The following is a 27,408-nucleotide window of genomic DNA, read 5'->3' on the forward strand; positions in this document are numbered from 1 at the left end:
GCCTTTGTATCAATGAGGTAGTTAAACTCATTGATATATTACCGAGCCACTTAGACTACAGTGCACTTATTATCAGGTACACTGGGGATGGCAGGTTCCTCAGTCCAGAGCACCTGTCCTGGAGCATATGCTGTGAAAGCGGCCTTATGTTCATGACAGTGTTTCATCAACTCCTGGCTAGCCATCATATTCTTTGCAGACTGTTCGATGTAATAGGCCATTCTGCATCTTAACCCAAGTACATAATCCACTATGTCACAGAAAGCACTTTGGGGGCTACCCTCTCATCCTTCATACACCAGACATAGAATGTCCCTGGGAGGATGGCCAAATAGAAGCTGGAAGGGACTGAACCCAACTCTGTTCTGTGGCATCTCTCTGTAGACCAACTGTAGGCATGGTAGGAAAATAGCAACTTTCTCCTCCGATGTTTTTCTAGCCTACCTATCATGACTTTTATGTTCCTGTTAAATCTCTAAATTAGCCCATTTGTTTGAGGGTGGAAAGCTGTAGAAACGTATAAGTAAGTCCATACTTCTCCCATATCGCCTGCGTATACATAGCTATGAAGTTGAAGCCCCAATCAGAAGTGACTTCTCCAGTGAACCCCACACAAGAGAATAGCCCAATCAATTCCTTCTCCACCAAAGGGGCTTCATACACCTCAAGGGGACTATTTTAGAGTACCTGGTGGTGCAGTCTAACACATCCAAGATGTACCAATTCTCTAAGGAGGTTTGGGGAGTGTGGCAGAGTGTTTAAGTGTTCTCTGCTTGGCTGGGTGTTTGACGGCTAGCAGTGTCTTTCTACACTGTTCATTGCTGCTGGGGAGGAGCAACATAAACTCCCCTGCCATTCCGCAGAGCTGAGAGTGGCAGAGTGTTCGAGTGTTCCGGGATTCTGGACTTTGGAGCGGGTTCTGCACTGCTGAGTCCATATTGAAGAACTGCCTTTTCCAATTTTCTCACCATGGACCTGTCTACAATTGAGGAACAAGGTGACCAGGAAAGAGGTCTGCATGCATGAAACAGACCTCAAGAGAACTAAGTCTGAGTCCTCAGTTATGCGGGAGGGTCGAACCCAGGCACCTTCCCCTGTCAGTCAGGCAAATGCTTGTGCTTGGTCAAATGTTTCTAACAATGGTATCGATTGTACTGGCCTTACTCAGGACTTAAAAATGAAACTTGCCTGTAACAAAAAGGAGCCTGAGTTGACGACCAAACAGCGTCTGATTAGACCCAATACGCCACTTGAACTGAAAGGCGACTATGTTTGCCCCAAGGGGGGCAGAGGAAAAATGAATTGACCGACACAGAAATTCTGACGGTAATAGGGAATCAGAACCAAATGAAGGGCGGAGCCCTCTGAAGCAAGTGGGGACTCCCTCAATCTGTCAGAGAAGAGACCGAGGCTGTTTGAAGGACTGGAGAAGTCCAAATTTTGCAGCAGCCTGGCAGAAACGACAACCTTTGGTGTCCCTGAGGCACCTCTACAGGGGTTTGTTTCCCTTTCAGTGACTAAACTCACTGATGTGCCTGAACCTGGGTGGCCTATAAAAGAACTACCTATCGGCACCGTTGATAGGCGAGCCCCCTTGACGGTGGTAAATCTTGGCTGCGAGTCAGCGGCTATTGAAACAAAACCCACGCCCACTGGCTCTATTCAAGGGTTGAAGGGTACTCCATTTAAAAGAGAGATTAAAGGCTACAACAAACCAGACCAAGTGGTGGAACTGGCTACTAGGGTAGAAGATTTGGGGTGCGCTCAGGGAAATCTTATCATCACGATCTATCTATAAGTCCGAATATGCTGGCCAAAGACCCTATGCCTACTCGGAGCAAACTTGCAACAGTGGCCCCCATTGAAATATCTTCCTCTATCTCCTAGCTGGATGATTCGGTTTTCTCTCCTAGACCCTCAAAAGGCCCTATGCCAATTTTAAATTCAACTGTCTTCATTTCGCGGCCAACCCTGATGGCAGTTTTAACGGCAACCTTGTCTCCATTCTTGAAACTTTATGACACAGTGAACGGGAACTTGAAGGACCACTCCACACTACTGGCCTTCATTAATAAAAAACTGATATACGTGGAAAACTTTATCACTTCTATCCAAACAAGAGTCGACCAAGAGGCGGAATGTTCCAAAAGAATTCATCAAAATCTCACAATTGCACTCAACTTGGAAAGAGAGGGGAAAAAATGCCTAATGGATTTCCTGCTAGAACTATAGCTAGAAAAGGCCTCAATCCATGTCCAGAAAGCTCGTAGGCTGTCTATGGGCCCTCCGAAATACCACCTCTGAAGCCTTTGATCAACACTGAAACTTTCCATCTGGAAAAGAAGAGTGCAAGGGCTGAGGAGGGTGTTGTGAGCATTGTTAAGGAGGCCAACAAGGAGACATCTACAGAGGTGACCAGCCTCCTAAAGGAGACTACGACCCTACAGGCCCTTGACAATAACAAAGAGTTCAAGGGGGCGACAAGTGTCCAACACAGTTTAAACAACAGGAGAAAGGAGGGGGCCTTTTCTAAACCTTTGGCTAAGGGTGCAACAGCGAAACTAAGGGCCTCAGTCCAAGTCGCCTTTCCGATCTTCCCTAAGAGGAACAAACGCAACAGGCTAGAAGTAGCCCATAAAGTGGAACCATTCGTCTGTAACCTAAAAACTTGGCAACAGCCAAGCCTTAAAAGAGATATAATGGCTCTCGGGCATTTCTAATGTATCTAGCAACCCCCCTTTGAGCGATAACGCAAGAAGCACAGTTAGTAACTTGGAACCCTTGAGGCGGAGTAAGACTATTGTGCTAAAAAAATCTACCAAAATAGAGGGACACCTCTCACCACTCATAAAGGGAGACACAAGCTGTAGAAAACAGGCAGATTTTGATCCGTCCCTCCTGACTGTCCATGATGACAACCCCAATGAGGAGGACATCGAGCTAGCTTCAGTGAGATTGAACTCTCTAAATGAGGAGTGCTCATTGCTTTACTGTGACAGCCTGAATAAAGATCAATCCGAAGCACATTTCTTGACATTGGAGGAACGAAGAAGGTCGTTAGACCCACAAATGACCTGGGAACCCAATCCATCAGAAAATAGAAATGACAGAAGATAGAAATGAGGGCGTGGAGAAGTCGGCACATACTAAGGGGAAAAAAACATTGGAGAAAGAGCCCATCGCCTTCCTAAGATTTGAGAGGCGTTAAAGGAGAGCCATAACCCCAAAGCAAACCGAGGACAAAAGGTGCCCTCTCAAACTAAGGTTAGAAAGGCTCCTTCGCCTTAAGGATGGGCTTATCCTGAAAAGATCAAAAGCAATGAAGTTGCTCCATCACGTTCCCTCCTTCCACTTTCTCAGCTGAGGTGACATCAAAATTGTGGATTTAGCAAGTGAGAGAAAGACCGATAGTGTAATTTTGCACTTATCCTGGAGAGGGGTCAAATCCTCCCTCTTTAGATGAGCCCACTTGCTTCACCCTTGGGGTTTCGATTTGACAGAGCTGTTGACCAGAGAAAGATGTCTGGAGGGTCGGTCTCACCTGCAAAGTAAGACAAAAGTTAGCCCAGTAAAAGCTAGAAGGATACCTAACGAATGGGCTAAGTGTGAGTCCTGCCCCTGCTATGAGAAATCACAAGAAGGGATTAGAGAGCCCGAAGCCTCGAACTCCAACAGCTCCTCATTCAAATGGGAAGGTCCTCTCAAAATAACCTTCAATAGCAACTCCAGGGGAAAGCGTACTATTATTCCCTAAACTAAAGACTCAGTGGAAGGGAGATTGGAATCAAATAGGCAAGGCAATGTCCGCGATCTGAAGTAACAGTGAGAGAAGGGATGGACATTCAGCTTTTGGAATAGCAGAGGTGTTTTCCACTTGGCAACAGACATGGACATCACCTCAGGAGAAATGGATATCCTTTGTCTGCAAGAGACGTGGTTGTCTAACTCTCCGATTGACGATGGCTACAGTTCCTATATCAATGCAGCCTTAAGTGGGTCTAAAGGGAAGCCCTCTGCAGGCCTTTTAACATTGGTAAAAAATGGAAGCTGTTTTTCCGTGGTAGATTCCCTATGCCCCAACCATTTTATCCAGGCCATATGTGTAAGAGTGGGAGGAATCTCACCGGCCAGTTGGTCTTGGCTCCTCATTGTGAACATTTACTGGACTCCCTTGGGAATCGACTAAAATACGTTTTTACAGGCGTTGTTGATGTTATCGATGAATTCCATAGTAGATATAAGATCGATTCTATTTGGGTGGGAAGAGATCTGAATGTTTGTCTAGGATGGAGGAGAGGATTGATGAGGATGTGGGAATTAGAAATAGGAGGGCCTTGGCATGGATGGAGTTAATGGAAGCCAATGATTTACATATGGCAAATGGTCAATGTGAGGGCGATGGGAGATGCAGGGCCGCATCCTGTGCCCATGCCCATGGTGCTCTGGGCCGACAGGAGGTTTCGCACCCTCAGCCAAAGCTCGTCTCACCTTTTGTGGCAGTCCCGGACTGTTCGGGCTGCAGTGACATTCTGGGCCACCTCCTCCAAGATTGCCTTCTTGTGCATCTGTGCCTGCCTTCTGAGGTCGCTGCTGAAAATTTCATCTGCATGCTCAACTAGGGTGTCAGCCAGCATGTTTAATTTAGCCTTGCTGAACCGCGGCGTGTGCCTCCATGCTGCAGGTACCCTGGCAGACATATCTCCTGCTGATAATCTATGCTTGGGATGTGGCTGTCACTCTTGTGCACAGAGGTTTGCAATGGATTGTGTTTTGTTAATGGCCGCCGGTCCAATTCCCTGTTCCGGCAATCACATTATTTCCGGTCACGGTAATAAAGGCACCATTGTTACCGGTGCCAGTGAGTCCGGTAGCGTGGAGCCGGATTCAGAGACACCGGCACCGAGGTTGGGGGAGTTTAATTGGTATTACCGGCATGCCAGTGCAACCGTTTCCGGCATGCCAGAATGCATCTGCACGCTAACACAGAATCAACTGTTGATTCCGGTAGCAGTGCTTCACGGACACATTAGCACTGACATGCCGGTAATTATGATTTTTTACCAGCAAACTTGTAATGAGGCCCTATGTGTGTGTCTGCCCCTGCTTAGACAAACGCGTCACTTCTTTAAGAATCTACCCTAAAATAAATAGTGATCACTCCTTCTTGAGGCTGTCCATATGGGGGAGAGAGACCAAATTGCAGAATAATCTGTGGCAGTTCCCTATAGACGTCTCTAACGGTTGCAACCGATTGAGACTCAAGCAGGCAGACGTTAGAGACTTAAAAAACAACTTTGCAAAATTGGGGGTGGGAGTGGAGGGTGTGAAATATGTTCCTTTGTTATTTGAATAAAACAACCCATCCAAAGGCTTGGGAAAATGCCACTGCCATAGTTATGACGCTGAACTGGTCAGTGGAAAAAACTTGTTAAAAACAAGAGACATTGGACAGTTGAAACGCAATAAGTTGGAGTACTGTAATTGCCAAGAGAAAACAAAAATATAGAAATTGGGTAGCAGCGCACAGGGAAGAAATTCTGCAGTTAGAACTGCTTAACTACCAGGGAAAAGAAAAAAGCATGTCCCTGCCAAATATGCCAAATGTGGTGCCAGAGAATAAATGGCTTGCCCACTATGAGACTATGAGAAATAATTTGCCAAGAAAGGCCACGTTTGATACAGCCTTCCAAAGTAGAATGCGGGGGGCGGGGAGGGGGGTTTATCCATAGCATTCGATGAGGGCGATCTGTTGACATTAATCAGTAAAGCGAGCAAATCTAGAGCCACCGGGTCCAGATGGCATCACAAACATGATGCTTAAAGAGCCACCAGAAGAATGGGTGTCTTTTATGTTCTCCCTCTACAAACAAATTATGAAGGTGGAGACAGTTTCCAAATCGTGGCAGTCAGTAGTGATTGTCCCAATCCACAAAGGAGGCAATAGGGCAGATCCTGAAAACTATCACCCTATCGCTCTCCTGGATGTTTTGGGAAAAATCTTTGGGGGGGCGGGGTCTGCTGAATCTTCTGCAGAAATGGATAGCTGCTTCGGGAAGATCTGACCCTAGACACACAGGTTTTACAAAGGGGGTGGGAACTGACCTAAACCTGTTTTTATTAAACATCCTAAAGGGAAGAGGTATTGAAGAAGAGATGCAAATTTACATGGCCTTTATAGACCTTGAAAAGGCATTTGACAGTGTAGACAGACAACTGCTGTAGAGACAAATTGAGGATTGGAGTTGTCCAGTGCACTTGTTAGCTGCAATTAGATCGTTATATACAGCCACTAACGTTAAAATCAGGCTTCACGCGCAGGGTCTTCTGTCAGGTCCCATCCACACACAAATGGGGCTAAAACAAGGTTGCCTGTTGGCCCAGACTCTTTTCAATCTATTTTTGTCAGATTTACCATCCATGTTTGACTGGGTTAACGCTTTCCCTCCTAAAATAGGCAAACACAAGATTGGCAGGTTGTTATTTGCTGACAACATTGTCCTTTTGAACCAGACCCCAATTGGACTCCAGCAAAGCTTGAATGCATTGCTGGTATTCATTCATGAGGGCAAACGGCCTAGAAATTAATTTTTTTTAAAAACATTATGGTATTTGGTATTAGAAACAAGAAAAGGAAGTCTGGACATAAATGGTAGCTGGAAAAAAGTCCCTTAACTGAAAGTCCCTTGTATAGCTGGCGGCCCGTGTCAACAACAGGAGGGATGACGACCCTAGGCTTTTGGCTCTAAAAAAAAGCTACTATGCTAACCTCTGAAGCTATTTTGCTCCATAGGAGATTTGAAAAATTCTCATTAGAGCCGGTAATTACTTTCTTTGAAGCTAAAGTGAATCCGGTTTTGATTTTTGGAGCGGAAGGTTTTCTCTTCACATCTTATAAGGTGTGGGCATCGTTAGAAGCGGCCTTTTGGAGGAAGCTCTTAAAACTCCCACATTTGATAACGACTTCAGTTATCAGATACAAGCTAGGCCTAATATCACTGTGTGAAATGGTCTGGAAGCCGCTATCTTTATTTCGAAAAAGCTTGCTAGCGACCCCGCTTCCCCATTTGAAATCCTCAGCAAAGAAATGGATAAGATGGTGCCTGGCATCCTAGGACAGTGGGAGTGTCGCTGTAGAGCCACACTAGAATCGGCAGGCTTGAATATCGAAGTCCTGGTGACCAATCCTGATAAAACATGAAAAAAAATGTTGGTGCAAGATTGGATCCAATCCCTAGAGGACAGAAATACTCACCGGATGCAATCAGCTTTAGGCAATGAAGTTAAGACCCATGGTTGTAGGCAACGATATTTAAAGCTCTTCCCCTCCCCATGGTACCAGACCAAGTTCATGAGATTCTGAGTTAACTTGTTCCCCACCAATGAAATCTTGAAGATTTATGAAAAACGAAAGAGATGACTTGTAGATTTTGTAAATCTGAGTGTCAAGTGGAAACACTGCTGCATGTCATGGTATTTTGTAGGGGGCTGACAGAAACCAGAACCAAGCATTTGGGAGACTGTACAAAAAAAGGCAATGTCATGAGGCTGAAAATGTTTGGTCTCTTTTTATGGGAGGTGAAGATTTTCAAGTGATCTTTGTGTTGATACAGTTTTTGAAGGAAGTCTTTACTGTTTAAAGAGGGGTGGGGGTAGGACTGAAGAGTGTTTTTATTGGGATGGGAGTGTGTTGCAGGGTTTAGTGGCCTGGTAGGAAGAAATCTTGTTGAATTAATTTTGTTTCTATGAGGAATTGATCAAGGTTTGTAATAAACTATGGAATCAATAAAAAAATAAAAAGAAAAAAAGAAATGACCCACGGAGTCCATTCCTATTCTCTAGAAAGGACACCCAACCTCTTGTGGTGGAATTAAGAGGGTCTTTTCTGCACTGCCTGATTTACCAGAAGCTTGGCAATTATGACAGGACCGGACAAGTTCCTTCATTTTTACACCCTTCTGAGGCCAGTAACAAGGGGCATACAACCTGTCAGTTTGCTTGATGACTGATAAGTGACCAACCAAAGGAATGTTGGAAGTCAAATCCATTAGGAACTTTCTATGACAATGGGGAACAATCAATCTCCTGTCACACTATGCCCAAGAATTCTTGGACTTGATGTACAGGAGACCATTCTCTCAGTATGCCTTGAACAACCCAGTGGCCTCACCCTGTGCCTGTTCTTCAGCCTGCATCTGCAGACCTGCTAGAGTGGGGCATATTTTGCCTTATATTAAGCTATTAATAACTGCCAACAAGCTGTCTGAGTTACATGATTATTATATTTTGAACCAAAGGTGCAGACAGTTAAAAATTCACCTCTGACTGTTAGAACATTGTTTTCCAGCAGCGTTGTTCAGGAATGCACATGAGACCTTTGAACACGCCTTTCAACCACTGCAGGCCAGCTGCTGTGGATGTCAGAAGATAGCCCCAGCAAGGTACATGTGTGCATTAGGCTTTTTGGCATGGAACATTGTGAAAGTGGTATCTGATTAGCAGATCTCACTTTCAGAAACAGATCTACAGACATCCATTTATTATTAAAATTCTAAAAAGCTCAGGTTATCTGTCACATCATAGTTTAAAAAAAATGTGTTTTATTATTTCCAAGAAAAACACAAATGAACTTGGCACCACACATACACATGTCATAACAACAATTATCAACTTACAACAAACTAAACACTCCATCAACCCACCCTGCCACCTTCCCCCTCCCCCCTTGTGTGTGTCACGTTCCTATTATAAGCACCCCGCTTTCCTCATATATAGGGGACACATAAGCTATGCCTGCAATCAGTCCGCTTCTGCATCAACCATGCCTGTCATGGCGAACAAGGTGTGTAACAACCCCTCCCATTCACCAATTCCTCCCATGGTATTCGACTGTTCCCGTTGCAGCGCCCTCCTCAAGGCCGCAGTCTTTCCTACTCCCCACCTATACAAATCCCTCCACCTTGCTTCTATGTCCGGGCTTCTAGGCAATTTCCATGCCATGGCTATCCTATATTTAGCTAAGATGCACACCAGATCCTTCAGTTTACTAACATGTGTCCTGCACCGGTGGCGTGTGAAAAAAAGCCCAGTAAGCATTCCCCAAAGGAGAGCACATCCAGTACCACCTCTGCTCTCTGTAATCTATTCACCACCTCCTGCCAGAAAAATCCCACCACCGGGCATGCCCAGAACATGTGGAGCATTCCTGCGTCCATCCCGCCACACCTAGGGCAACCTCTTGCCGCAGCCCCGGGAAACCTAGAGATCCGCAGAGTTGGCATATAAGCTCTATGCGTCACCAGCAGTTCTATGGTATCCCAGTATCTTCCTCCACTGCGCCTCTGTAAAAGTCTCCTCTAAGTCCTCTTCCCATTTCCTTTTGACCTCCAGAGGGGAGGCAAACCCATTGGTCAGTAAGAGGTCAAATATCCGAGATATGGTATGCCCACCTTCAGCTACGTCTTATAGAATGTCCACAATCTAATGTTTCTCCATCAGCTCCTTATATGTAAAAGGTGCCGGCGCCGTTTTACCCCGTACCGCCCTCGCGGGACCCAGAAAGCAACGCCTGGTCAAACCAGGCGTGCTTACCGGGTCCCGCGAGGGAAAGAGGGAGCAAACAATGGGCCAACTCGTAATGGCCCGTTATTTGCTCCCTCTCCCATTCCCATTCAGCTCTATGGGGGCTGAAATGGGAATGGGGAAGGACCGGGTCCGGGTCCTTGGAGGGAGGAATTACTGGGACTTCCGAACTCGGAATGGCCCGGTTATTCCTCATTCTGAGGACCCGGTTGCGATTTGGGCGGCAGCCATGCCGCCAATAGCGGCATGGCTACCGCCGTACTCGTAATGAGGGCCATTGTCTGCTATGCATCCTCGTCTGCTGTGCCAACTCAATGAAGGGTATGAAAGCGGTATCTTGAAACAAATCTCCTATGGTGGCCACCACTCTAGTCTCCCAGTACCTGCAAATGTTCATTCTTGCCTGGGGCGTGGTTGCGACTATCGACACCCGAGGGGTCTGTTCAGACACCGGGTCAGTCAACCTCATCGCAGCCATGGCTCTGTCCCACACTTTCAGTCCTAGGGACACCAGTTGCGACCACTGGCCAGCCCAAGGTTTCCTGATCCACAAGAACTCCTTTAAATAATACTACCTGTCAGTGGCTTATAACATCAATGTGCATGATCTTCTGCAAGCCAGTCCACTACAAATTGCAGCTGACCCGCTATATAATATAATTCAAAGTTGGGGACCCGAATGCCCCTCTATGCATGAGGTCTGTACAGTGTTGATAGTGCAATCCTATTCCTCCCATTTTGCCACAGGAAGCTTCTACAGATGCCTTCCAAGGTCTTAAGGAAAGGCCTTGTGATGTAGAACAGGACATTCACAAAAAAGTGTAACAACCTGGGCAGTAGCACCATCTTCAACAGAGCCCTCCCCATCATAGAGAGGGGTAATTTAGCCAAGAACCTCATAGAGCTCCTAATGCTCTCTAGGGCCTGTAGCGTGTTGTGTCTGTGTTCAACCATTGGGTCATGATACACATTGACTCCTAGATATCTGAACGTACGCTCCTTGCACTGCAGGGCCAACACAGGCAATTCTCTTTGCTCCGCTCTGCAAAGACCCGCTATTGGGAACAATGCATATTTATCCATACTAATGATGATGCCCGATAGCTTTGCAAAAATCGCCAATGCCTCCAGCAGCAACTCCATGTTATCCTCTGGGTTCTGAATGCACAATAGTGTATCATCTGCATATAAGGATATCAAATGTCTGGCCCCATCTATTCCAATACCCTTCTCTCGATATTCCACTCTTAGGTATTGGGCTATTGGTTCCATGGCAAGAACATACAGCAACGGTGACAGTGGACAACCTTGCCTTATCCCTTTTTCTAGTTCCCATGCTTCTGATATGCATCTGCCCGTCTTAACCCGAGCCATCTGCATAGTGTACACCAGTTGCACCCACTTGATATATGCCTGGCCAAAGCCAAACCTGCGCATTGTAGCATACAGCCAGTCCCACTTCACTGAGTCGAATGCTTGCACAGCATCCAGCGTAGCTATGGTGCACAGCGCATCCCAGGGCGCAGTCCTATCTATCGCATGATGTAACATCCTTAGGTTCCAGGACATGTTGCATCCTGGGATATACCCCGTCTGATCCGGTTGTACCAACTTGCAAATCACCTTTTTCATCCTTGCTGCTAATATGTCTTGTTATTCTGATTCAGCATGGAGAGAGGCCTGTAGCAACTACATTCCAACAAAGGTTTATGTGGTTTGAGCAGAGGTATGATCATGGACTCTCTCAAGCTACGGGGGAGAACCCCCATGCGTAGGAATCATAAAAAGTACTAAGCAAGTGAGGGGCCAGAGCTTGTGCATATTCTTTATAAAATTCACTGGGCAGCCCATCTGAACATGGTGTCATTCCCTGTCAGCAAGCCCACTATTGTGGTATGTGTTATGTATATCCTCCACTCTAATGGGCATCTCTAGGCCATCTCTCTCCTCTTGAAACAGTCTCGGGAGATTAATCTTGTCTAATACTTCCGCTAATGAAGTACTTGGTATTGGGGGTCCCTCCTTATATAACTGTTGATAAAATTCACAGAACACCTCGTTCACCACTCTTTGAGTACGATATATTTCTCCCTGTCCATTGTTGATCAAGTGTGTGGGACTTTCTTGCGCTTCCTTCTCCTACAGCCATACCAATAGGCGACCGGGCTTGTCCCCTTCCATGTGCTGTTTTCCGTATATATTTGGCAAAGCTATGTTTCCCCAACCTCTCCCAGCAATCAATGGATTTTCGTTGCAATTCCCTAATCCTCTTCATACCGGGATTGAGCTTGTGACTGCTGTGAGGTCCTCAACCGTTTCTCTGCCAAGGTCAGTTCCCTGTTAATATTTACTTGGACTCCGCTGGACCCCACTATAGCAGCCCCTCTAACCACCACCTTCAATGCCTCCCAAAATGTTCCAGCACTCTGTACCGTACCCAGATTGTGCGACACATATTCAGAGATACATTCCTTAATGCAGTCTCAGAATGATGGGTCCCTAAGCACTTCACCCCTAAGTCTCCAAGTGGGTATCAGGGGTCTGGTGGGCACATATTGCCATTGGAGGCTCAGGGGAGCATGATCTGACAGGACCCTTCCCTCATATTGGATGCGCATAATATTGTGAGTACCAGCTCGTTCCCCACAAAAATGTAGTCTATCCTTGTGTGTACTCCATGAGGTGCCGAAATGTGCGAGTAGTGTCTGGTATCTGGATGAAGCACTCTCCAAACATCCTCTAGGGCAAAGGACTCCAGGAGCGTCTGCAATGCCCTAGAGGGCGGGGCTGGTTTGGTATATTTAGCATTTGACCTATCTAGACCTGGGTTCAGTGTACAATTGAGATCTCCCCCACCATAGCATATTGCTGTCCCTGTAAGGGCCCAACCGTGGGTATAAAGCCTGAAAAAACTGAGCTGCACTCTTGATGGGGGCATATGTATGTACTATACATGTGCCCACTTGCTCTAAGAGGCCCTGCACAAGCACCATGCTGCCCTCATTGTCTGCTTGCACATGCGTAACCTTAAAAGAGACAGCGGGCACAATCCATATCAAAACCCCCCCAGCATAAGCAAAGCACAGGGAGCTGAAGAGCTGCCCCTTCCATTTCTGGGCTAACAACGTCTGCTTGTCTGTCGTGAGATGTGTTTCCTGCAGCATGGACACATCCACCCTTTTGAGATAGGAGAATGCCCTGTTACGTTTCACAAAAGCGTTCAACCCTCTCACATTCCAAGTAAGTACCGTTAAAGTTCTCACCATTTATGTTTGTCTACCCTTTCTCGGCCAACTGCTCCTAATTCCATTCCAGGCTCCCTCCCGCTCCCTTGCAATGCTACCATCCAGAATGCAATGTTATTCGTACCATTATTCCTACCTGCAGGCAACCCCCCCTTCTCACCTCCCCCAGACTATATGGTTTATAGAGAAAGGGTCGAATACATTGTTTTGAAATGCAATAGTTTCGAAACAAAAGGTCAGGAAAAAAAAATTTGAATGCACATTGTTTTTGGGTGAAAAAACAGTATATTTTCCTATACGAAAGCCGCCAAAAAAAATACATTTAAAAAAAGGCATTTTAAATTTATTTTTCAATCCTTTTGTTTCGAAACTATTGCATTTTGAAACAATGTATTCGAAACTTTGACTGGACACCAGACTATATAAAACAGCCCAGCATTACTACCCTTGCTCAGCCGTACCCACTTCCTGCATTCGCCCCGTGAAGACCTGCATGAGGCTGGTGCAAAGCGGGTGGGAACATAAACAAGTGCCCATAAAAAACAAAACATTAGGAGCGTGGTAGGTGCAGCCATTGGCCTGATCTGCTCCCCCTTATCATAAGACATTAACCAATGATGACCCATAATGTTTCCTGCCATTTGTGCTAACGACAGTTGCTAACAACTAGGGCCTGTTCCAAAAGTGTCAAAGGCCCATTGGCCTCAGTCCCTTTGTGTGCTTGCTGTTCCCTTGGCATATGTGCCTGCGTATCCCTTGCAACCCTCTTCTTGCAATCTCGCTAGTCCTCCGGCTGAATAGGGCTTTCTTTGCGGGTCCTCCGGCTGACTTCTGCATCTCGCTCGCCCATGCCAATCTTTTCCCTATCCATCCATGCCTGCGCATGATATGATATGATAGGTTATTTATAACGCGCTAATACCCAGAGGTTTCTAAGCGCGGACCCAGGGATCAAGCCTTTGTTGCTCAGTGTCGTCTTGCTTCCAATGTGAGCATGTTGCGGTGAGCTAATCTCCCGGGACCAGCATTTTACGGGAGGTCAAAGAACCAGGTCTTGTTCTTGTGTATGATCGTGAGCCATGCAGGGTAGATCAACATATATTTCAGGCCAGCCACTCGGAGCCTGGCCTTTGCCATTGACAGTTGCCCTCTACTCTTCTGCACCTGGAACATGTAGTGCGGGTAGACCGCCAAGTTCGCTGAGGCCCTCTACATTTATCCACCTTGCCTCGAATATGCCAGAATCTTTCCCCTGTCTTTATAGTTCAGGACTTTGGCAATGATTGGTCTTGGGGCTGCCCCTGGAGGTGGCCTCCTAGTCAGTGCCCTGTGCGCTCTTTCAATCGTGAAGCCCTCTGTGAGATTCCCCGGTCCAATTTTCTGGAGCAGCATATTTTCAATATACGTCATCGGGTCTGGACCCTCTTCCCCTTCCGGCAGGCCCACAATTCGTATATTATCTCTCGGGCCCGTCCTTCTGATTCCTCACTATATTTTCCAGTAGGCCTACCATCTGCTGCAAGACGTGGACATCTTCCTGCGTTTCCCGGCGTGCTCCAAAATTCTATTTCACTTGTGTCTCCAAAGTTGTGGTGCGTTCCACCAAGTTCCTAACGTCCTGCCGCAGGAGTCCCACATCTACTTTCACAGCCTCAATTTGTATCCCCAATGATGCTTTCAGATCTGCTATTGCTAGCATCACATGATTGTGCAACTCCAAAGCCCCCGATTCCTTCTCAGGCTCCATATCCCTCTCCAGAGCTTGCTCCCCAGTTTTAGCAAAGCTATCCAAGGTTAGTTGATTAGCTTTAAATTCGTCTGACTTGGGAGGGATCCAGTCAACTTCCTTACGCACCCTTGGTACGCCAGCTCTCTCCCATCGGCTACTCGCTGTTGCAGGAGGCCTGGGCTGAACTGTCACTATATATGACGCCTTGCAATTTCTTCTGGAATCAACCACCTCTGCTCCTCTGGCGGGCACAGCTCAAATGGTGTCTTGGAAGGTGGGGCCTCTCTGTGCCTCGAGCTCCTATGGTGATCTCAAGTATTTTGCTTATGTCTCCTGGGCAATACCTCTGCATGCTCCTATCCTCTTTAGGTTCCCGGCCCTTTGATCCGCTCACCACCTTCAGACGTGAGCGGTGGTCGTGACTTTATGATGTCTGTTGCCCCTGCTCCCCTACAGCAGTTCTCCAGCTCAACTAAGGGCTTCTCGCACAAGTCCGGTTTGGCCTGCAAGCTTCTACTGTAATTACCACTCCCAGGCCCCCAACTGCCTTTTACCTCGATGCTTGGCAGATCCCCTGCGTCAGTGGCTAGGCTCTGGCTGTGTGTCCTTAGCTTCTGGAGCCACTTTTCCCTCCTTGCAGCTCCTTGCGTCGCAGTCTGCGCGGCCTTAATGTAGCCACAGCCTTTTCCCCAGTTTCTCTGCATGACCTGGGTCATATATAGGCTATTCTACTTGCCCCATGCATCCCAATGCTCTTGGCACCTTCACTCCACCAATCAATCCTTCTTTTCCTTGTGCCTTCTACTCATGTTCACTCCTGTGCCCGGGTTCACCTTCTGGACATCTCAGGCCTCTCACCTTCTAACAGCAGCACAAGTCTCAGCACCAAGGGGCTGTGCTCTTGTCAGCACCCGTACCTGTCAGGGCTCCTTAAGTACTCTGTTGCATCCAATAGATTCAGGCAGCAGGTCTCCACTCAGCTACCAGCCCCAGCCACTGGATTATTCACAGTTCCAAGGGCCCTCCATGCCCACACTTCATCTGTCACAAGTTTGTGAGTCTCCCGACTCCGCTCGCCCTACCAGCCCCCGTCTCATCTTCCTGCTTCAGGGTACGTCCTCTCTCCGCGTCTCCCTCATTAGGCTGGCGGGCCGACGTGCTGCATCCTCTCGGACCTCTTGAGGGATCTAGCTTTCAGCAGGCTGTCCACTCCACGCTTCCACGCTTCCGCTGCGCACCTCACTGCACACCGATCCTGGGAACAGCAGTCGACTCTACTGCACTACTCATAGCAGGGTGACCCGGAACCCTATCTTCCTTTGTCTTGGTGTATATTTTTTCCCCGTTTAAAAAAAGAAAAAAAAAGTAATAAGTATCCCGCTTGGTGCTCCGAGCTACGGCTCCCTTCAGCCCATGCTGGCAGCCTGCCTCCCAGCTGCTTCTCGCTACTCCATGCCTATTGTCAGGAGTAGGGTTGGCCTAAGGCCAGGTACTATTGGAGTTGTGGGGCCAGGGACCTTGAAGAAGCCCATTTCCAGAAGGGTACTGTACTTTAAAGGGCTGCTATGCCCTTTCTGCAGACAAAATGTGGCTGCAAACTACAAATCCCAGCGTTTGACTCGCCAGGACTACAATCCCCAGCATGCTTCGTGGGTTCGGGAGCCAATGGGAAGCCGCGCTGGGTGTGGCTCGCGAATGCCCATGCGCAAGCCCCGAGGCACGGGGCTTGTGCTCGAGACGCCGAGGAGAGAGGACGTAAGCCCAGCAGCTCCCCGGAATCCATACGCGAGGGGCCTAGAGCCACAGGAACAACGATCCGGCCCCTCGCTGACACAAGATAAGTGCCGCTCAGCCCAGGCAGAGTCTGGGATCCTTGGGGAAGCGCAGGGGGCATAGCCCGACCCCTCCCAGAGCCCCTGCGCATCACGTAAAAGCTAAGTGGGCGGATTCACGGGAAAGTCATTTTTGCTAAAAGTGAAGGAAGGAAGTGTGCATGGTTTCACGTGCATTCGTCTCATGGGAAAACGCCGGAAGGGCGCGTGAGATGAAGGAGCACTAGCCTGGGGAACCCGGTCTGAGGAAAGGCCGCGTTTTGACACCCGGTCTGAGGGAAGACCGTGTTTAGGGGCAAATTGTAAACTTGGGGCTTGATAAGCCATGTGCGGCAGCGCACCCTAAGATTCGTGGAATATTTATGTTAAACGCTGAATGCGTGTTGAGAGAGTTTGTGAGAGAGTGTGAGACCAGCAGAACGTAAGACATACGCTAATGCTTGTCCTTTGTTTTCTTTTAGTTTGAACCTGATTCGAACCTGAATCTCGGACTGCAAGGACGTGGCACAGGACTTGACAGCCTTTGCAGGACAGGACTTCAAAGACTAAAGCAAAAGCTAAGTGTGCTAGTGCATGTGACTGTGTTCATGGAAATGTAAATGGGCTAATGTCAACAATTGTTTGTTGCTAATCCTGGTATGCTGCTGTAGTGCTCAAAGGGGCACCTTCATGTTTGTTCTAAGGGTAAGGTGAAGGTGACAACACCTTTACATGTAAAGGTGTTACGGCAGTTCCATCAGCCAGTTTGAGGAAAGTGTGCAGACATCGTTTACCCTAAAATCCCCAGTCCCATCCATAACCTCTTCCCAACCCTCAATCCGGTTATCCTAAAATCCCTCTACATATCCACTCATCGAGATCCTAACCCTCCTTCCCCGCTCTGGTTAAAGAGGTCTGTGTAAGCTCTGTCTTGCAGGCACTGAAACCATTGAGGGGGTGGTTGGTACTGCGTCGCTCCTGCGCCTAGGACCTGAGCATCTCTGACAGAAGCACAAGCCCACGTAATATTCAGGTGCCTGAGTGGTGTAGCCAACCCCCATCACCATTATGGAAGAGATTGCCAAGGTCTTGCAGGACCTACAAAGCGAACTAGCGGCGTCCAGACAGGACTATGCCACGCCGTCAGCGCTGGTACGTAGTTTGGCCGCACAAACAGCACCTTTGCCGGGTCACGCACCAGTACAGGTGCAAGTCACCCCAGAGCCCATGATTCCTCTGGCTCCACTTGAGCGGTATGCAGGAGACCCGCAGAAATTCTCTACCTTTATTACGCAATGCCGCCTCCATTTCCTTACGAAACCGGCAGCGTTCCGGTCCAATCAGTCTAGGACTGCATTCGTTATCTCCTATCTCACAGGAGATGCTGCAGCATGGGCAAACCCCCTAGTCCAAAAGGACAATACTATCCTATATGATTGGGACGAGTTTCTCAGTGAATTTGAGAAAATATTCAATCGTAGGGCTGCCACCCTGTGTAAGGATCGGGAATTGCTGACATTGAGGCAGGGAAATAAGGAACTAGTGACGTATGTCACTCAGTTCAACCGATTGGTAGCCGAAGCCGAATGGCCACGCGACAAATGTATGTCCCTATTTTATCAGGGATTGAGGGATGATCTGAAAGATCTTATTGCCCAAGTTGACCCCCAACCCCGAGAATGCTCGGATATGATTGATCTGGCGATGCGGTTGGATCATCGTCAGGCGGAGCGACGGGGGGATAGGAAGAGAGGGGAATCACGTCCAGCGGCAAGGTTTGACCAATTTAAAGGGACACGAGGGTCAATGGACAAGTCCGAAGGAGACGAGCCGATGCAAATTGGGTCGGTTCGAGGTCCCCTATCAAAGGAAGAAAAAGAACGAAGGAGAAAAGATGGTGTATGCATGTACTGTGGGAAGTCCGGACACTTTGTTCGTGAATGCCCCACAAAGCCCAAGACTCAGGTAAACGCCTCGGCTCGTCGGTAGTGGGGGTCACCCGATCGAGCCTGACCGATTGTAGGGCCCCAATAGAAGGTTGTCCCAGTTTTGCCCCACACATTTCGGTTAGGGGGTGTCTTGGTTTTCAGGGTATATCAAAAGAGGTCACCATGTTGATTGACTCGGGGGCAACGGGTAACTTTATAGATATCCAGTTTGCGGCCAGGTTGGGTATCCCTTTCCAGCAAAAGGCAAAACCTGAGCCCGTACGCGCGGTTGATGGTACACCTCTATGGTCGGGACCCATTACACATAACACTCATTTAGTGACCCTGAGTTGTGGTATTGGGCATTGGGAATACATTGCCTTTGACTTAATTGCTGCCCCGCAGTTCGGCCTTATCTTAGGGTTACCTTGGTTGAGAAAACATGATCCTCAGGTTTGTTGGACCTCCGGCTTGGTAAAATTTAGCTCTCCTTATTGTCGGGAACATTGTGAACAGCCGGTGGCCGCGGCCTTTCAAGTCGCAGGCATTACCGGTGTTCAACCCGAAGCGCGCTTAGAAGAACTACCCACAGTGTACTCAGACTTTGTAGACGTCTTCAATAAGAAAGCCGCTGAAAATCTGCCCCCACATCGGCCATTCGATTGCCGGATCGATCTTGAGCCAGGGGCAACTTTACCATGCAGCTGTATATACACCTTGACCGAGGCTGAAAACAAAAACCTTCGGGAGTATATAACAGCCAACTTACAAAATGGCTTTATTAGACACTCTAATTCGCCGGTATCTTCTCCCTTGTTCTTCGTACCGAAGAAGTCCGGGGAACTCAGGACTTGCATAGATTACTGCGGGGTGAATCGGATAACCATCAAAAACCGTTACCCACTTCCACTCATCCCCGTCCTTCTAGATCAGGTTAGGAACGCGGTCATCTATACTAAGCTGGATCTTCGTGGGGCTTACCATCTTGTGCGGGTGCGCGAAGGTGACGAGTGGAAAACCGCCTTCCGAACAAAATTCGGATTGTATGAATATCAGGTTATGCCATTTGGTCTCTGTAACGCACCTGCTGCCTTCCAGCATTTCTTAGATGAGGTTCTTCGGGAATATTTGGACGTATGTGCCGTTGTATACATCGATGACATCCTCATTTATTCCCATAGCCTAGAAGATCACGTCCAGCATGTACGCGCTGTCTTACAAAAGTTAAGAGAGTACCATCTATATGCCAAACTAGAGAAATGTGAATTCCACCGTACTACCGTGGAATTCTTGGGGTACTACCTTACTCCGACAGGCGTACAAATGGATACAAAAAAGGTGAGGGCCATTCTTGATTGGCCCCCGCCAGCCAATGTCAAAGACGTACAATCCTTTCTGGGATTTGCAAATTTCTACAGACGGTTTGTCAAGAATTTCTCTGAGCTGGTTACTCCGATCACGAGACTTCTGCGCAAAGGCTGCCCGTTTATTTGGGACGTCTTGGCTGAGCAGGGATTTCAACGGCTCAAGAAGGCCTTTACCGATGCACCGGTATTGAAACATCCGGACTTGTCCCAACCATTTGCGGTGGAAACGGACGCTTCCAGCTATGCGCTGGGAGCCGTTCTGTCCCAACGCGATCCTCAGACGGGCCTCCTACACCCAGTAGCCTACTATTCGAGGAAACTGCTTCCAGCAGAAGTGAACTACATCATAGCAGATAAGGGAACTATTGGCCATAAAAGGCAGCCTTTGGCGAATGGCGGCACTACTTGATGGGAGCACGTCACACAGTGACGGTTATTACCGACCATCGCAACCTTCAGTTTATTTGGACTGCCAAGACCTTGAGTCCGCGTCAACTGCGTTGGGCCCAATATTTCGCAGAGTTTGATTTTATTATCACATACAGACCTGGAACGAACAATCGGAAAGCTGACATTTTGTCCCGCTATCCAGACAAGGTCTCTGAGGAAACAGAAACTGTACCTCGGCCAATAGTCTCTCCAGCACAAATAGTGGGTTTAACCGCCGACATTTTTGAGAGCATCCAAAAGGAGCTTTCCATTCATGACCTTCATCAATGGTGCAACCTGGATCCCAAGCACACCATTAGGGATGGGCTCCCGTATCATGGGCATTCTTTGTATTTGCCTACTATACCCCTACGGGAAAAAGCGATGTCGTGGTGCCATGATTCCTCCCTAGCGGGTCATCCCGGTAGGGCAAAGACTTTAGAATTGGTAGCAAGACATTTTTGGTGGCCAAGGTGGCGGCTTGATGTTCAGCAATATGTGCAACAGTGTGCAATTTGTGCCCGGAATAAAGCCGACCATCAGAAACCAGCGGGCCTCTTACATCCCCTGCCAACACCTACTACACCATGGCATACAGTCACTATGGACCTCATAGTCGAGCTCCCACAAGTGCAAGGCTACACCTCCATACTGGTGGTGGTAGACGCCTTCTCGAAAATGGCTCATTTCATCCCCTGTAAAGGGTTCCAACAGCCAAGGAAATTGCAGATTTATTCTTGCAAAATGTGGTTCGCCTTCATGGCCTTCCATGCCGTATAATCACAGACAGGGGTCCGCAGTTCACTTCCAGGTTCTGGCGTGAGTTTTGCAACATCATTGGAATGGAAGTTCGATTATCCTCGGGTTATCACCCTGAGACGGACGGCCAAACCGAACGTGTGAACCAAGGACTAGAACAGTTCCTGCGTTGCATGGCCGCGGGACGAGACAAGCTGGGTTCAACACACTTGGCTAGCAGAATTGGCATACAACAATGCTGTTCACTCTTCCACGAAACGATCCCCGTTCTTCTGCTTGTATAGAAGACATCCACGGATTTTACCTTTATCCGTCGCAGCAGAAACAGAATTGCCTACATTGGCAGGACAACGGATCGGAATAGAGCAGGTTTGGAGGGAGGTACAGGATAAACTCGTAAAAGCCAAAAATACATACAAAAAGTATGCCGATACGTGCCAGACCAGTGTATCATAAAAACGATCTGGTATGGTTGTCCACCCGAAACTTACGGTTAGAAGGGCCCAGAAAATTACAACCCCGCTATCTAGGCCCATTCAGTATAGAAAAAGTGATCAATCCAGTGGCGGTTCGGCTAGCCCTGCCACCCCAGATGAAAGTTCACCCTACTTTCCACACGTCACTGTTAAAACCAGCCCCGCCTGGCGCAAGCATCCAAAAAACACCCCCAGTATTCATACAAGGGGAACCAGAGTATGAAGTTCGAGCTATTCTGAATTAAAAAAAATTAAGGGATGGTCAAGTCTATTATTTAATTGACTGGGTGGGGTACGGGCCCGAAGACCGCTCCTGGGAACCCTCACGTCATGTGCATGCTCCACGGTTGCTGCGCACTTTCCACAAAAACCACCCTGATAAACCAGGAGGACCTGCCTTCTGTGGGAGGGGGAGTGCTGTCAGGAGTAGGGTTGGCCTAAGGCCAGGTACTATTGGAGTTGTGGGGCCAGGGACCTTGAAGAAGCCCATTTCCAGAAGGGTACTGTACTTTAAAGGGCTGCTATGCCCTTTCTGCAGACAAAATGCGGCTGCAAACTGCAAATCCCAGCGTTTGACTCGCCAGGACTACAATCCCCAGCATGCTTCGCGGGTTCGGGAGCCAATGGGAAGCCGCGCTGGGTGTGGCTCGCGAACGCCCATGCGCAAGCCCCGAGGCACGGGGCTTGTGCTCGAGACGCCGAGGAGAGAGGACGTAAGCCCAGCAGCTCCCCGGAATCCATATGCGAGGGGCCTAGAGCCACAGGAACAACGATCCGGCCCCTTGCTGACACAAGATAAGTGCCGCTCAGCCCAGGCAGAGTCTGGGATCCTTGGGGAAGCGCAGGGGGCATAGCCCAACCCCTCCCAGAGCCCCTGCGCATCACGTAAAAGCTAAGTGGGCGGATTCACGGGAAAGTCATTTTTGCTAAAAGTGAAGGAAGGAAGTGTGCATGGTTTCACGTGCATTCGTCTCATGGGAAAACGCCGGAAGGGCGCGTGAGATGAAGGAGCACTAGCCTGGGGAACCCGGTCTGAGGAAAGGCCGCGTTTTGACACCCGGTCTGAGGGAAGACCGTGTTTAGGGGCAAATTGTAAACTTGGGGCTTGATAAGCCACGTGCGGCAGCGCACCCTAAGATTCGTGGAATATTTATGTTAAACGCTGAATGCGTGTTGAGAGAGTTTGTGAGAGAGTGTGAGACCAGCAGAACGTAAGACATACGCTAATGCTTGTCCTTTGTTTTCTTTTAGTTTGAACCTGATTCGAACCTGAATCTCGGACTGCAAGGACGTGGTACAGGACTTGACAGCCTTTGCAGGACAGGACTTCAAAGACTAAAGCAAAAGCTAAGTGTGCTAGTGCATGTGACTGTGTTCATGGAAATGTAAATGGGCTAATGTCAACAATTGTTTGTTGCTAATCCTGGTATGCTGCTGTAGTGCTCAAAGGGGCACCTTCATGTTTGTTCTAAGGGTAAGGTGAAGGTGACAACACCTTTACTTGTAAAGGTGTTACGGCAGTTCCATCAGCCAGTTTGAGGAAAGTGTGCAGACATCGTTTACCCTAAAATCCCCAGTCCCATCCATAACCTCTTCCCAACCCTCAATCCGGTTATCCTAAAATCCCTCTACCTATCCACTCATCGAGATCCTAACCCTCCTTCCCCGCTCTGGTTAAAGAGGTCTGTGTAAGCTCTGTCTTGCAGGCACTGAAACCATTGAGGGGATGGTTGGTCCTGCGTCACTCCTGCGCCTAGGACCTGAGCACCTATTCATTTTCTGTGTTCTCTGCCAGCTTACGCCCACCATCTTACTTCAGGTCTGCGTCCAGGGGCACACCAATTCGCACAGTGTGGTTCCCTCGCCTGCAATCCGCTTTTAACACCGCTTTGCCCCTGCGCTCCCGAGAGGTTCACGCAGGACCACTGGCACTTGCAAACTCTACAGCACACATATAAGAGCTTTTTGCTTCAGATCAAGTCGGATCAAGCAGGAGTGATCACGGGAGCAGCCCTACTCCATCGGCCTCTAGCCACCTGTCATATCATAGTTTTGCCAACAATGGGAGTGGGTTTCGTTTTCCTCAGGGATTATATACACTTTAGTTGAGTTGTTGTTGTCCATCCGAAGGCAAGACATGGTATTCCCCCGCCCCATGCCCCAATCCATCCTACCCACCCTCGTGGTCCATGGGATATTGTCATCCAAGTCCCATCCTACCCATTGACGTTCCCTCACGAAAAGGGAAGATAAAATATCTTGGACGGCTAGGGAGAACAATCCCTTTCACAACTCTTGACGCTAACATTGTATCTCCTTCCTCAAAACCAAGAGGATATGCTGGGAACCCACCCTTTTCCTCCCAGTTATCCCCCTCCAATAAACAAAGGGATTGAACATCACTCACTCACCTTAACAGACCCAAACAAGTCCTCACACCTGTTACTGAAAAGAGGATGAGAAAAGCTCAAACTCCCTCAGACTGCCTATGACATTTCCAATCTCACCCCATCTCCCCCTTCCCATTTCCAACAAGTACTGGGATGAGGAGAGGCGATCGAGAGCAATGAGGATTACCCATAGGAACAGTATGGCGAGGCAAACAGAGGCCTACTACATAGCACCATTAGGCTGCCCCACTAATAGAGTCAGGCAAGGTCAGGCACTCTACTACAACTGTGCACACTCCACTTGACTCTACACTACACTATAAAAAGTGTGGTTCTGCCAGAAGCAATGAGCGAGCTCCGGTTGCTGGATGGACCTTGGAGTCAAAGAAGCACAAGGCTGCAGAGAGAGGAGCCTGGAAGATTCAGTGGAGGGCGGGACACTGAGACGCTAGCCCAGTGTGTCAGAGGGGCTGAAGTGTAGCAAGGGAGCCGTGTCTCCAAGGAACCGGAGTGGGACGAATGGCAGGCTGTTGGCCTTGTCCAGGTCAGAACGTGTTCCCCTGGGACATTTGCTGGTCCAAGGGGTTTTGGAAGGACAGGTGGTAAGATCTTGACCTCAATTCAAGACCCTGGAGAACTGCTGACCAGCGCCACGCTACTTTGGAGAGTTTCCCGAATTAGCGAGAGAGAGAAACTCGGTAGCGTGCGGGTGGTTGGAGCGGTGGCAGAAAAAAAGTGGAAGCGTGCAAGCGGCCCAACGATTGAAAGAGAGAGAAAGAAAAGCGAGAGAAAGCGTGCTAGCGGCGTGGAAACCGAAAAGACAGAAAGAGCAAGAGAAAGTGCGGTAGAGATCGAAACAAAGTGAACCCAAAGGAAAGAGCGGGCGAACAACCCAAAAGCGGGAAAAAGGGTGCAAGTGACCCAAAATGGAAAAGACAGAAAGAAACAAAAAGAACAAGAACGGAAAGCAAAAAGAGGGTGCGTGCGACCCGAAAATGGGGAAAAGGGTGCGAGCAACCCAAAACCAAAACAAAGTGTGTAAGAAGCACAGGAAGATGCAAGAGTGTATGAAACAGTAAAGAGAAGTGTGCAACAGGCACAGCAAGGTGAAAATAGGGTGCAAGTGTGCACAACAGAAAAGGAGGTATGTAAGAAGTACGTGAGGTGGAAAGGAACCGAGTGAAAGAGGCACTGAAGGGTAAAGGTACCAGAAGAAAGGTGCAAAGAATATGGAGAGGGGCTAGAAGTCAGAGTGGCTGTGCCTTCGACGAGCAAAGAGCCCGGTGTTCTTGAAAGTCTCTATACTACCTCCCATGAAAGAACTATACATTGAAAGGTACATCCTGGCCAGGAGAACCTTTTGTTTAAAAACCAAAAGGGTCCTAAGCTTGGGGAAGGGAACCCTGAGAGGCCCAAAGAGAATTGTAAAGAACACTGTTATAAAGATCAGAGAGGACTAAACCTTGGGGAAGGGAGCCCTGAGAAGCCTCAAAGAGACTATCTTTTCATTTTGAATCAAAGGTGCCTAAGCTTGGGAAAGGGAACCCTGAGAGGCCTAATAGGAACTACGCCTTTTTGTTTGGAACTGGAAGAATCGAAGCTTGGGGAAGGGAACCCCAGGAGACTCAGAGACATTGTGAACTTTAACAAAGGCCCTAGATGGAAGGTTCTGAGGGCAACCCTTTTTGAGTTGAACTGCTTTTTTTTTTAAACTGGCAGATCTACATTTATTGGTAAGGCTACATGAAACCAGCTGTGGTTTATATTTCATTTTGAGCCACCATTTTTTCTTTAAGACAACCCACTATCACATTTAGTCTAAGAGTGGGGGCAAGCATAGGTTTGGACACAGATGAATTTTGGTTTTGGATTTACAGACATCGACGGCCCTTAGAAGCATCAGTTGAGGGAACAGCCCCCTTAGAGTTAGGGCAGGGTAGGCATTACACCAACCCCACAAAGTTTGCCTATAAAGGTTTTCAAACTGTTACTTATGAGTCTTTGTCTCTCTTGATGCCATGCTTGTCTCACAACATCCATTGTGGTAGGTGGATGACCCCCATCTCTAGGTCATGCATCTTGGAATCTAATTTGAATAAGAATATAGCATATACATCTCTTTTGTGTTGGACAAGCATTAATCAATATCAGCAAAGCACCCTTTTAACTCAACGTAGTTGCCTGTGCTTATGAGTTTAGGTATGAAGAGTGTAGCATACCATTCTGGGATATGAATGTACTAGTTTACTACATATATCTCAATAAAGTATTCCCAGAATATTTGTTTGTATTAGCATAACATTATTTATCATGTATTATTATGTATGTATTGTATTCCAATGTCTGAGTCTACGTGAGTCTATGTGAATGAATACAATGAATGTGTCATAGGTGTGAAAGAGAAAGTTGTGTTATGTCCTGTCCTGCTGGTCATCCATGTTTGAGGTTGAATGTTGTTGAATGAAGAGTGAATGCACAGAAGAATGTTGGGTGCATGATGTGAATGAGTGTTGTGTGATTGTCAGTTGAGCCTGTGCTGTGACTGAGAATGGTTGGCGGTTGGTTGTGTCTGTGTATCATCATAACCAACAGCATATGTAGTTGGAAATAAGGTGATGTGACTTTTTTTACCTGTCGCTGATGACTCATCACTCCTGATGACTTAGGTATGCTCAAGGAACAACACGCAGCTTATCTCATTTGCATGGCATCTTGCAGCTACTGGTCCTGCAAGAAAAGATTTGGGTTTGTTTGTGAGTGTGACATATGAGCCCTCCGTAACTATCAAATTACAAAAACTAGTTCCTCTTCACACCACACCATGCTTTCAATGGGAGGTTCATAATTGCTCATGAGTGAAATCCTCAGAAAATCTCTAGGTTTATGTTGTATCAAGATTACTAACCCAAGAACCAAAGTACTTGCTTATCACTATACGCCCATAAGAGCTACAACAGTTCCACCTGGAAACTAGGACAACCCTTAATCATAACCTGTATCAAATGAAATGCCTTATATTGGGATTCCCAGCCTTGACAGAATATGAGACAAAGAGAACTGACAGCTTGCTAAATCATCATGCTGCTGATTCCATATGTTTTTGGAACAAGTAAGGTTAACGTCAAGCATCTTGACATCTAACTGGTTTCTCTGGCAGAAACCCTCCAGTATAATGTGAATAGAACAGAAGTGAGAAAGACTTAGTGTGTAGTCCTCGCCTTACTGGGTTATAATATAGAGAAGATAGTGTCATTGATGTGAAGTGCTTTGTATTGAAGGTTAGAATGACTGGATTCTGTTGTCATTGCTTGATGAATGCCAACACATATTTGGCCTTTGTCTTTTTCAGGGAATTAAACTCACTCCTGTTCTTTTTACACAAAAAACTATTTGAAGAAGGCCAAACAAAGATATCAAGGCTACACCCAGAGTACCAACACTCCAATAAGACGTGAGGCAATTTCTTGTAAATATGGGTGGCGACAACAGAATTTAGTTCAGCTTCCCTTATCTGATTTACAAGGTTTTTCAGGTGGTCTGGATCTCTAAGCCTTGACTCCTGTTCTGCCACAAAGTTTCCTGGTCTTTGTACTCTTTGGGAACTCTATATTCAGGCACCCACAGGTAACCCGTTCTACTTATTGTCAGTCACAGTGGTAATTGTGGCAGTTTCTAGGAACCTGGTCTGCAAGTTA

This window comes from Ambystoma mexicanum, chromosome 6p, assembly GCF_040938575.1.
Source record: "Ambystoma mexicanum isolate Mex_15411 chromosome 6p, UKY_AmexF1_1, whole genome shotgun sequence".
Taxonomy (NCBI): Eukaryota; Metazoa; Chordata; class Amphibia; order Caudata; family Ambystomatidae; genus Ambystoma; species Ambystoma mexicanum.